General features: G+C 41.0%; 1 protein-coding gene and 1 long non-coding RNA gene across 2 annotated transcripts in view; both read left to right on the plus strand.

The window, feature by feature from the left end:
• LOC106964300 (uncharacterized) overlaps positions 1 to 1,319 on the plus strand; it is a 16,877-nt gene extending 15,558 nt beyond the window's left edge. The window contains exons 2-3 of the long non-coding RNA XR_001428377.1: positions 154 to 208; positions 480 to 1,319. This is a non-coding gene — a long non-coding RNA (uncharacterized LOC106964300). The remainder of the gene's footprint in view (positions 1 to 153; positions 209 to 479) is intronic.
• Positions 1,320 to 2,496: 1,177 nt separating this feature from the next.
• The window catches only part of atp8b1 (ATPase phospholipid transporting 8B1), a 33,209-nt gene continuing 24,569 nt past the window's right edge, over positions 2,497 to 11,136 (plus strand). The window contains exon 1 of the mRNA XM_015059724.1: positions 2,497 to 2,734. The gene's annotated coding sequence lies outside the window, so the exon portion shown is untranslated. The remainder of the gene's footprint in view (positions 2,735 to 11,136) is intronic.

The following is an 11,136-nucleotide window of genomic DNA, read 5'->3' on the forward strand; positions in this document are numbered from 1 at the left end:
CTGTAATTATTCCAAGTTACTAAATTGAGTATTCTAATTAAAATATGGAAAAATTAAACATTAAATTACTTCTTGTTTCCTGCACAAAATCAGTTTTTGAGTGATTTTATGAAATAATCCCTAATGAACATTTAAAATGTTTTTGCAATGCAGATTAATTTGTTTCAAGCCTCCATTTGTCCTTTGGTTTCCAAACTGGAGGGCTCAGGTAAGGCATCTGAGTTCAGGTGAAAGTTGAACCGTAATGTTTAATTTATGCTGATGGAGTCAGACTCAGGCTGCATGTTCAGCATTTTATACTTTACTGCAGAAGTTTGACTCAGAGGCCAAATCATATGTTTTGGCTTTTCGTCCTGCCAGACAAAGGATTGATGTAATAGTCCACTGTTTATAATGTGATAATGGGTTTAGTTCTGCTTGTGTTTAAGATACTGCAACAGATGCTCAAGTCATTCTGCAGATTTTAACACTTTGCTCAGAAAACCTCTCAGCTTCTCAGAACTGAAGAGCACCGCGCCGGCCTCAAATCCCAAGGCGTGGATGGAGGGAAACATTGGCAGAATGGAGCTCCAGGTTTCCATGAGTGTTTCCTCAAACACCACCAGAGAACTAAAGGGTTAAACAAGCCAAGGCTTGGCTGGCTGAGGCCTCGATTGCAAAATAAGCCAAGGGGAAGCTTTGGTGGTGGCCAAAACGAAAATAAATCTGACACCATTTGACTCAATTTGAGAAAGGACATGAACTATCCAGGTCCTGAAGGACCGACGTCCTGCGACTCACAGATGTCTCCCTGGTCCAGCACAGCTGAATCTCCTCCTCAGTGCAGTCAGGTTTCCTGGAGTCCTGCTGATGGCCTCATGACGAGGAAGAGCTGAAGTAGAGAGACATTGACAGGCTGCAGGCCCTCCAGGCCCTCCAGGCCCTCCAGGCCTGGAGCTGCTCACCACTGTAGTGGATCCGTCCACCCAGAAGTTTCCCAGGTCTTCCCCGGTCTGGTCTGGACAGTTTAGACTAAATTTGCAGATCCTACACGGTTCTTCCCATTTATTGGAACCACCAATAAATGGATATGTTTTCAAGCCGAACAGAGCCGGGTGATTGATCGGCAGATGGCAATTATTGACTATAGACTGAGCAAAGGACAGCATCCCCGTCACCAACACCACCATTGTGAAGGATAAAAACGGCGTAGTCAAACCAAATGGTCCAAACCTTTTCAACTGGGGTGGAAGAGGACAGCATCACTGGTGGGGGGCAACCCACACTAAACACACCCAAAGTGGACTTGGCACCCAATGCTGTGTGTACAAAATGAATCTGGAATGTCAGATTTGTCTGTTGAAAACCTCAGACCCATTTTCATTCATCTACATTCAGGCGTCTTTCTCAGAGAAAAGTCGTTTCCAGGGCTGCAGAGCAAAGATTTTACATTAGTGCAAAAACCAGCTGCACCAGCAGCGACTGATGTTTCTTACAGCTGAGCTGCTCCTCATGTCCTGCATGCTGGTCAGTCGGTGAGCAGGAGGCTGGGAATCCTGCGTCTGTTGGACAGAGATGAAGTTGAGTCCTACTAGAAATACTTTCCTGGATCTTCTCTTCCATCTTGTCCACATCCAGTCATGAGGACTGGGAACCATCACAGACCTGGTGGGTCTGGGTTCAAACTGCAGGAGTTTCTGGACCATTAAAACCAGCAGAGTTTGTATTATGACTGATTCAACTTGTGTTTAATGTTTAATGGAGATGATTAAGGATTAAATCTCAACTAATGCAGCTTATTTCTTAAAGACAAATATCAATGTGATCAGTGCTGTGAGGGAATGACGTCCCCTCCAGTCGGCATGTTGGATCTATAGAAGAAAATAAACAGTTCTTTAATACATTCTTGTGCCAAAACACTCAAGAGTTTCTCCAAAGAATATATTTGTTTGAGCTACAAAAGTAAAAAAAAATTGCTAGAAAATTTTTTCTACCAAAAATGTTTTTTATTTTTTTAATAATTTAAAAAAACTCTTCAAACTCAAATTCCTTGTTTTTTCTCTAGAAAACTCTTTTTTTAAATTCCCTATTTTTTCTAGCAATTTTTTTCTGTCCAATGTTTACTTTTCAAGCTCAGAAATGTCTTTTCTTTTTCATAAAAAATTTACATTTTCAGGTGTTCAAACTCAGAAATTTCCTTTTTTTAAATTCTGAGATTAATTTGATCATTTCTGAGTTTTGTCTCAAAATTTCTGTTCTTTCTAGGAATTTTTTTTTTTTTTTAACTTTTTAAACCCAGATTTTTTTTTCTAGAAAATTCCTGAGTTATTTGGCAGGAATGAATTTTTCCTGTTTTTCTATTTATAAAGCGCTTTTGTAACAAAACGTTTGGTCGCAGTAATTTGTGCTAAAAGATGAAAACATGAATCTTGTCTGACTCCGCCCACAGCCCAACACCTGGTCCAATTAAGAATCCAATTACCGCCTTTCACCTGCGCGTCACGTGACCGTTCCAGCGCCAGGTGAGGCCGCGGCTCCGCTGTTGTTTTCGGCCCGGAGGCGTCGGACCGGTCCGGCAGGTTTGTGCGGGACGCAGCAGGGGGAGGGCGGCGTGAATCAGGGCGGGGAGCCGCGGAGCCTCTGGAGCAGGAAGAGGAGCTGCGGCTCGGAACGAACATGGTTCGGTGACACAGCGGAACCAAACACCGAGCAGAACCGCCTTCCGAGCTTCACCAGAACTTCTACACATCGCGGGGTGAGTGTCTGTGTTTCCCTCCATGATGTTTTGTTGAAGCTTAAAGATAAAATTAAAAACCCAGAATGAGGGAAGGTTCGGCGCTTCACCTGTAGGGGCTCGGGTTCGACTCGGTTCTTATTTTAGCTTCAGTTACACATTTAATAACTTTATAAACCGGGTTCGGAACCGCCGATGGAGCCTGGAAGTTCTGATCCAGTTCTGTCCGGGGATGGCTCATCATTCTGAGCCCTAAAGGTCAGAATAAAATATTTCTGTTAAAACGTGGAAACTCCAGTAAAACCAGTTGGTTTAACTGGATTGGTTCCGTTTCTGATCCTGAACCAGAACTCAACGTGTTGAATGAGCCGAACTAAACCCAGAAACCCCACATATTAAAGTTTTATCTGATAAATGGTTTAATTTCACATTAAACTACATTCTTGACACTTTTTAAAATAATTTTGTAAATTGAATTGAGTTCATATCAAATATTTTCCATTAGAGTGAAATGTTCCTTTACTTTCCATCCATCTTGATAACTTTTAAGTGTTTATTGGTGGAAAAATGTGCAGCTTTAGTTGTTTAAGAAATAAATGTATTTTTATATCTTAGCTCAACTTTTTATTTTTAAATCAAATCTGTGGTATCAGAAAGCGAATTGTTTTTTTTTTTTTAATTATGTTTATATTAGCTGTAGATGATTTTCTATTTTTGGCAGCAATATTTGTTAAACAACAATGACTCAGTGAAAATGTGAACCAGCGCAACAAGGCCATCGCTGTTTGTTCTTTTATTTGGTTACATGTCTGGAAAATTAATTGGAAGGAAAAACATATAACTTTTTTAAGCTTATTAAATTTATGTTGAACAAACTTAACATCATGATTTCTGGTCAAAATGCTTTGAAATAACAGATTTAAAGAATCTGAACTTGTGAATATTTCAGAATTAAAGATGTAAAACTCCAGCATTTTTAAAGTTTGCCTTGGTGGAGAGTTTAAGTTTTTATTTAACCAGGTGTTATGAAGAGCAAATAATTCACAAAATCAACATGGCAGAGAGGGAAGAACGAGCAGCAACTTTTACAAACATCAGCAGCTCTGATAATGTCATAAGACAAATATTTAAACTCATTAATCGTCTTCAGTTTGGATACTTTAGTTCTCATCTGATCTGAAAGACCAAAAAAATATTCAACAATCTTTTTTTAAGCTTGTTTTGTAAGCGGGGTTCTGCGGGTCGGCTGTAGGTAGTAAATATCCTACTGGCAGTATGTAACTCTACACATCTTCTGGTTTGAAAACAGGATTTCAGCAGATTGAAGACCAAACAAAACACTAATATGATCTTAACCCAGATATACAGATCTGTCAGTTTTTCCTCCCAAGATTTCTTGTTTTTAAAACTAAATTCTGGACAGTTTTCCTAACATTGTCATGTTATTTTGTCAGAAATGCTTTGAGACGACATTTTCCACCCTTATTAAAACTGTAAATATTGTAAAATTGTGCATATGTTTATTACTTTGCAGGTTTATGAAAGCATGGTTCAAATCATGTAGTTTTTTGATAATTTCTTAATTTAATTTCTATTATCAGAAGGTGACTAATTTTAAATTTTTCTTGTTTATTTAGCAGCTGTAGATGATTTTCTATTTTTGGCAGCGTGGACTGACTTCCATTACAGAAATATTTGTTAAACAGCGATGACTCTGGAAAAAAACTGACCACAAATGACAACATGTCTGGAATTTGTTTTGTATTTTAACATGTGTGGAAAATTAATTGGAAGGAAAACATTTGTAGTGTATATTTCTAACAAAGAAATGCAGTGAATTACATGATTGCATTTGAATATTTACAGGTTTTCATCTAAATAACTTCAGATTTGTTCTGGACATTCAGGCAATAGTCAAATTTTTTAAGTGGGCTTTGGTAGAGAGTTTATAAGTAGTCAATATCTTACCAATAATTGCATCCATTAGATCTCATCTGAGCTAATGGTTAACCTGAATGAGGAGACAAAAACAAAACGCTTGGCATAGTCAGTTTTTTGTTTTTGCTCGTTTTGAAATCGGGGTTCTGTGTGAAGGTTGTGGGTAGTAAATATCCTACTGGCAGCTGGTAACTAGACATTTTCAGGTTTGAAAACAGGAATTAATTCTCGCTGAAGACAACAGACAGTCTAAGAAATCCAAGACCAAACAAACTAATATTTAAATGAGCTGTAGAGCTGTGAAAAAGTGTTTTCTCCTTTCAGATTTCTTCTACTTTTAGTTATTGTCAAACTTAAATGTTTCATAACATCAAACAAATGTTTTTAGGTGAAGATGACCAAAAAAATCTGAAGCAGCCTGACTGTGGAAAAGTAATCGCACCTTAAAAATAACTTGTTCTTCCTTTGGCACCATGTGACATCACTGAGGAGGAAACCTTTAAGTTCAAAGGTCAAACACCTTTTAGATCAAGATTTGTTATCGCCATGTTGAAGAACCGGGTCAGAACCGGTTTGTATGGAATCGGTTCTGCCCAAAGCAACACGCTGACCCATTTAAACGATATTTAAATAAACTGTTGTGATGCTGTTTTAACTCTCCAGCCTGTATTTAACAGACAGGAACCCTGTTTAAAACGAGGAGCTGCTTTCTGATTGGCTGCTGGTTTCCATCCACTTCCTGATGAAAGACTTTCTTTCCTCTGGTACGGCAGCAAATTGGTGCCGAGTTTTACTTGTTTTTAGGGGGTGAAGACTTTTCTTTACTGGAAAAACAAAGAGCTGGTGGTAAATAAGTTCTGGTACCAGTTTAGCATTGAAGCTGCGGTTTAGAGTGAAAGTGAAGTAAAACCAAACTTTAAAAAGAAAGTAGTTAATCACTGTTGAGTAATTGTTCATAACGGGGTGTGATTAGTTATTCACTCAGGCTCAGACTGGTTCTGATGGGTTTTGGCCTTGAACAGCCTGTTATTCTGCATAAAATGCAAAACTTTGGACTACAAATTTCTGCTTATTAAATGACTGAACTACATTATTTTTGCCTCCTTTTTATCAATTTTTACAAGACTTTGAATTTAAAGACGATATACAAAAATATCTAATCAGAAATCTCACTACCTGCGTGTTGAAGACCTCTGCCTTTAATAAAAATCAGTTTTCTATTTCTGTGGACACCAAACCACAACATTGTAAGATATTGACTACGTATAACATCACAGCAGAACCCCATTTCAACAAATCTGAGCTGTATTTTTTTTAAAAACAAATGTTAAAGTTTTTTGCCAGTTTGTTCCTAGTTATCTTCTTCGTCTCCATGGAAACTAAAGTAGTCGGTTGGTTTTCTAGTCAGTTTTTCACCTTGAGGCCGACCGGTCTTCTGAAAAACTGCTCGGCTGTTTTTAGATGTTTTATTGACTTCTGACCTCGCGCCTCCATTCGACAGCGATGTTGCTCCATAAACAAGCCTCCTCTCCAGGAGATTTTGTTTAGGGAAATGTTTGCCGTCTTTATGGAAAACTCCAAGATGGAGAATTTAAATCAGGAGCTGAGAGGCAAATGGAGCGACTGGTTGTCTGAGGTCAAGACGTCGCGGATGAACTGGTGAATTTTCTAGGTTTTCTGTGGAAAAAACCTCAGAATCTGAAGCTCCGCCCCGTTTCCAGTTTTAGTTTGAAGAAACTAATTTCTGCAGAGTCATTTTCATCCTGCTCTGTTTCACCTTAGATGTTTTCACTTAAACAAAGCAGGAACTCTGCGTGAAAGCTGCACAAACAGAAACCAGAAGATCTGCTGGTCAACACGGTAAAAATGTTAAAAATATATTTACTGGAGGCAAAACGTTGGAACACATCCAAAATTAGGATATAATTAAATTTTCTTGTTTCCTAAGGATTAATTCTTTATTGACAAACACGTTGATTGCATAAGGAAGTCAAATTAAACTAGTTATTTTATTTACTGTTTGTATTTGAGCTCTTTACATGTGGCACCGGCAGCTCATGTAAATAAACATTCAAATCCAGTTTCCCTGTGCAGCAGCGGCTGGAGCTGCTGGTTCTGGTTCTGTTCTGGTTCTGATAGAGCCGACGCTCGCCGCCTTGCCTCGTTCTCTGGACTCCAGCTGTGAGTAAAACTCAGATTTAGACTCTGAATCTGAAGCTCGTTTTGGTCGTAACGTCGCGTTGCAGTTTCTCTTTGCTGAAACCGAAACACTGACGGGTTTCCTCAGCGTTTTAAAACTTGGAAAAAAACCAGAGTTTCAATAAATGCCTCCAATTAAATCATAATGATCCGTTGGTTTTGCTTATAAATTTGTAAACTTGCAGCTCGGAGTTTAAAAAGAGAAACCGATCTGTTGCTGCACACTGCTGGTCAGCTGGGTGAAAGAAGGCTGCTGTAATTCCTCTTCTTTAAATTTAATGAATTTTTGTTTTTTAACAAAAGTTCAGGACAAATGTTAAATGTATTTCAGTTGTAGGGATTCAGGAGTGGAATAATCCTTTTGAGGAGTTAAAATTGTATTTTTCACTCTGAAGATGTATAAAAAATAATTTACTAAACGAATATTAAGGTTTGATTTCCTTGGAGTTTCTCTGCAGGATTGGCTGGAACTTCAGTTTGTTTTAGGAAAATACACAGAAAAGATTTTTCACTTTTTCTTCCCATTGACTGGAATTTAAATATCGTCTTTCTGTGCTGTTTTTTTTTATGTTTATCTTTGCGTTGCGTTTGGAGAAGTAAAAAAAGACAGTAAAATGAATTTGAAGTTAAATTTCTGCTGTTCCATGATGGATTACTGAGGAACTTTAGTTTGGAAGCCGTTTTATGGACAGAAGCTTGAAAGAGTTTGTTTTGGTTTTTAATCTCCATTTTAAAAGAATAACGGAGTAAATTCATTAATTTCCTCGCCGTTGGCCGAACTGTGACCTCGTTAACCTCACCGCCTCCCAGCTGGAAGACCGGAGCGGCATGCGGAAAGACCGGAGCGGCATGCGGGAAGACCGGAGCGGCCGGTCTTTACAGGAAAACTCCAGGCTTTCTCTTCTGCTTCTCGTCCTTCAGGTTTTCTTTGGATCTGGGCTGATTTTTAAAACTTCATAAGCCTGTCACAATAAATCAATAAATCACATTATACATTGACCGATCCATTTTAAAAGTCTCCAGTCTGGAGCTTTTGTCCCTTTTTCATTTTTTCTTACAAACCATCAGTTTTATTTAAAATCTTTTACATTTTGAATGTTAAACTTGCATTATTGCTTGAAAATGTTCTTAAAGCAGCAGGTTTGTCATTTATCGCTGTAACATAAGATTTATCGTAACTTTCCGACTTTTATCTGCTGTTTTTTCTTTATGTAAATATTTTGGTTGAAGTCTAACTTTAAAGTTCGGTTTTGTGCTAATGCACCCAGAACCGGATTAAAACGGAACCGACCCTCGGACGGATCAGGGGCGTTCCGGAGAGTTTTCCTCTCCTGGTTTTTGCGTTCGTCGCTGCAGGAGGAAAACGCCTCGCCTGTTTTCTTCCCTCGCCCCGTTTGCTCACCTGAGCCGCTCCGGCTGCGTCCGCTCAGGTTTCACTGTCGTCACCCAGGTATGCGCCGCGCCGCCCCTCCCTCGCCGCTGACGCCTGTTGCCACGGCGACGCCCCGAGCCAGACACCTAAACCCGTTCTGGGACTCGCCATACGGCTGCTGCTGCTGAATGGGTTTGTTTTTAGTTGAGTCTTTATTTTGATCAGGAACTGAAACGCGCCGCCTTCAGAGCCCCTCCTCCCGTCTGACTCATTGTGGTTTATCTCTGTTTGAGGAGGAAACGTTTGCCCTCTAAAGATTCTCTTTGCATTCAAGGACAGATTCTGATAACGCATCTCGCTGGGAGTAAATTACATATTTTTTCAATAAGATACAAACCTGGCAGTTTTGATTTCCAAACGGTTTCCTGCTGTGATGAGGCTCATTCAGACGTTTGGCAGCAGTTTGTGCCGCCGGCTTAATGACAGAGTGTCAGGTGGGTTTGGTTTGGACCTGAAATGTCGGCCATCTTGGATGCTCAGCCAATCTTTCACAGGTCGATTTCTGTATTAAAGTTAAATTTAACTGTTCTGGTGTATTTTGATCTTAAACATCTTGTTTTTATTGGCTGTTAATAGAAAATCACCAGAAATGAATCCTGAAAACTTCAGTCTGTGGAATGACTCCGTGTTTCTCTTGGTAAATAAAGTTACTGCAGTAAATGAACTTTTTCTGTGATGTTCTGATTAGAGATGCATCTGCAGCAGCTGATCTGGATGTTGTGGCTTCAGTCAGTGATCAGTTTATCATGAATGCTCCTGTTTTTCTGTCCATTCAGCCCACATGAAACTCCAGCTCTGGTTTGTCCCTCTGATTTCCAGGAGCGATAAAAACATTTTGACTGTAAAACTTCCTGGTTTGCTCAAACACCTGCTGGCATCCAGGTGTTTGGTTACCTGCTGTTTCTGCTGGAGCTTTTTTCACTTCCTGGTTTGTTGATCTGATAAACGGCCTTCATGCCTTCAGGTCTCTGAAAGCATATTTGTCTTGGTGAAGGTGCGACCAGGGCTTTGTGTTCGGCTGCTTCCTTTGAATGACGCTGGTTTGGCTTTTACCTGCAGCCCAACTGGACGGGTTCTTCTGGTCTGGATGGGTTTTCTGAATGTTGGTGGTCAGAAACGTCTGCAGCTTCGTTCTCAGTCAAACGTTTTCAGGTTTTTGTCCTGTGGTTTCATGTTCAGACCTGCAGACTGAGTTCATTCATTCACCTTCTGTCTGCAGACGCTTCAGATGTGAAAACGAACCCAGATTTGGATGTAGTTACCTGGAAACATCAGAATCTAAGGACCAAATGTCCAGATGGATCCAGATTATTCCAGAAATTAAAGAATAATTTATGCAGGATGAATGAAAGCAGTTGGTTTGATTTTCAATCATCTCCAGAGATTAGAAAGTTAAATGTAAAATGAATCTTTCATGTTTAACCCAAATCGGGTTTTAAAGTCTCTGAAAACAAAATTTCACGTCAAATTATCAGCAGAATGGAAATTGTTGCCCTCAGTTTAGTTTATTTCTTAATATTTTTGAAGATATAAATTACAAATAAAATGACAATGCAATAAATAAATAATAAACGCTCAAAAGTTTAACATGATTGATTTTTTCTATTCCAACAGGATTAATTGGATTTTTCTGTTTAAACATTTATTTTCTCTAAGTGTCAAAGTCTTTAAATGTTGCTTAGAGTTTAACTTTTTTAATAAAATCAGTTCTGGAGCCTCAAAGTTCAGGTGTTTTTATCAGTTTGCTGGTTTGACACATGTAGCATGTCAGGCTAAGGGCTGGGAATACTGGGAGACATGAGGATCTGAACACACACCGTGTGTGTGTGTGTGTGTGAGAGTGAGGAAATCTGTGTGTGTGTGTGAGAGTGAGGAAATCTGTGTGTGTGTGTAAACCTGGGTGTGTCTGGGATATTTACTCTCAGCTCCTCTGCTCTGGTTTTAAACCGACTTCCTGACTGGGAACGGCTAAAAATGTTGTTTCTGTTCGGTTCTCACCAGTCTGGGTTCTGGTTCCTGAATCAGGAATGTCTCATTCCTCCCATATAAACCAGTTTGGATTCCCTCGTCACCTCTGTTGCGTCACACGGAAGCGTTGGGTTAAACCAGCTGCTGACGTGACCCAAAGCCTCCTGCTGGACGGTTCTGAGAGGAAACGATCTGCAGCCAGAGCATCTCATGAACCCAGTAAAACGGTTTTGACTCTGGTGGTAACCAAACTGGTTCTACTAGTTCATGCCTGTCCCGTTGGGAACGTCCCGTCGCGTTGGGAACATCCCGTCGCGTTGGGAACGTCCCGCCCCGTTGGGAACGTCTCATTGGGAACGTCTCGCCCCGTTGGGAACGTCCCGCCCCTTTGGGAACGTCTCATTGGGAACGTCTCGCCCCGTTGGAACGTCCCGCCCCGTGGGGAACGTCCCGTTGGGAACGTCCCGCCCCTTTGGGAACGTCTCGTTGGGAACGTCCCGCCCCTTTGGGAACGTCTCATTGGGAACGTCTCGCCCCGTTGGGAACGTCCCGCCCCATGAGGAACGTCTCGTTGGGAACATCCCGCCCCTTTGGGAACGTCTTATTGGATCGTCCTGCCCCGGTGGGAACGTCTCGCCCCGGTGGGAACGTCCCCCCCGTGGGGAACGTCCCGCCCCTTTGGGAACGTCTCATTGGGAACGTCTCGCCCCGTTGGGAACGTCCCGTTGGGAACGTCCCGCCCCGTGAGGAACGTCTCGTTGGGAACGGCCCGCCCCCTTGGGAATGTCTCTTTGGGAACGTCTCGCCCCGTTGGGAACGTCCCGCCCCTTTGGGAACGTCTCATTGGGAACGTCTCGCCCCGTTGGAACGTCCCGCCCCTTTGGGA

This window comes from Poecilia latipinna, unplaced genomic scaffold (assembly GCF_001443285.1).
Source record: "Poecilia latipinna isolate Pla-1442-1.1 unplaced genomic scaffold, P_latipinna-1.0 Scaffold1654, whole genome shotgun sequence".
In the NCBI taxonomy this organism is placed as follows: Eukaryota; Metazoa; Chordata; class Actinopteri; order Cyprinodontiformes; family Poeciliidae; genus Poecilia; species Poecilia latipinna.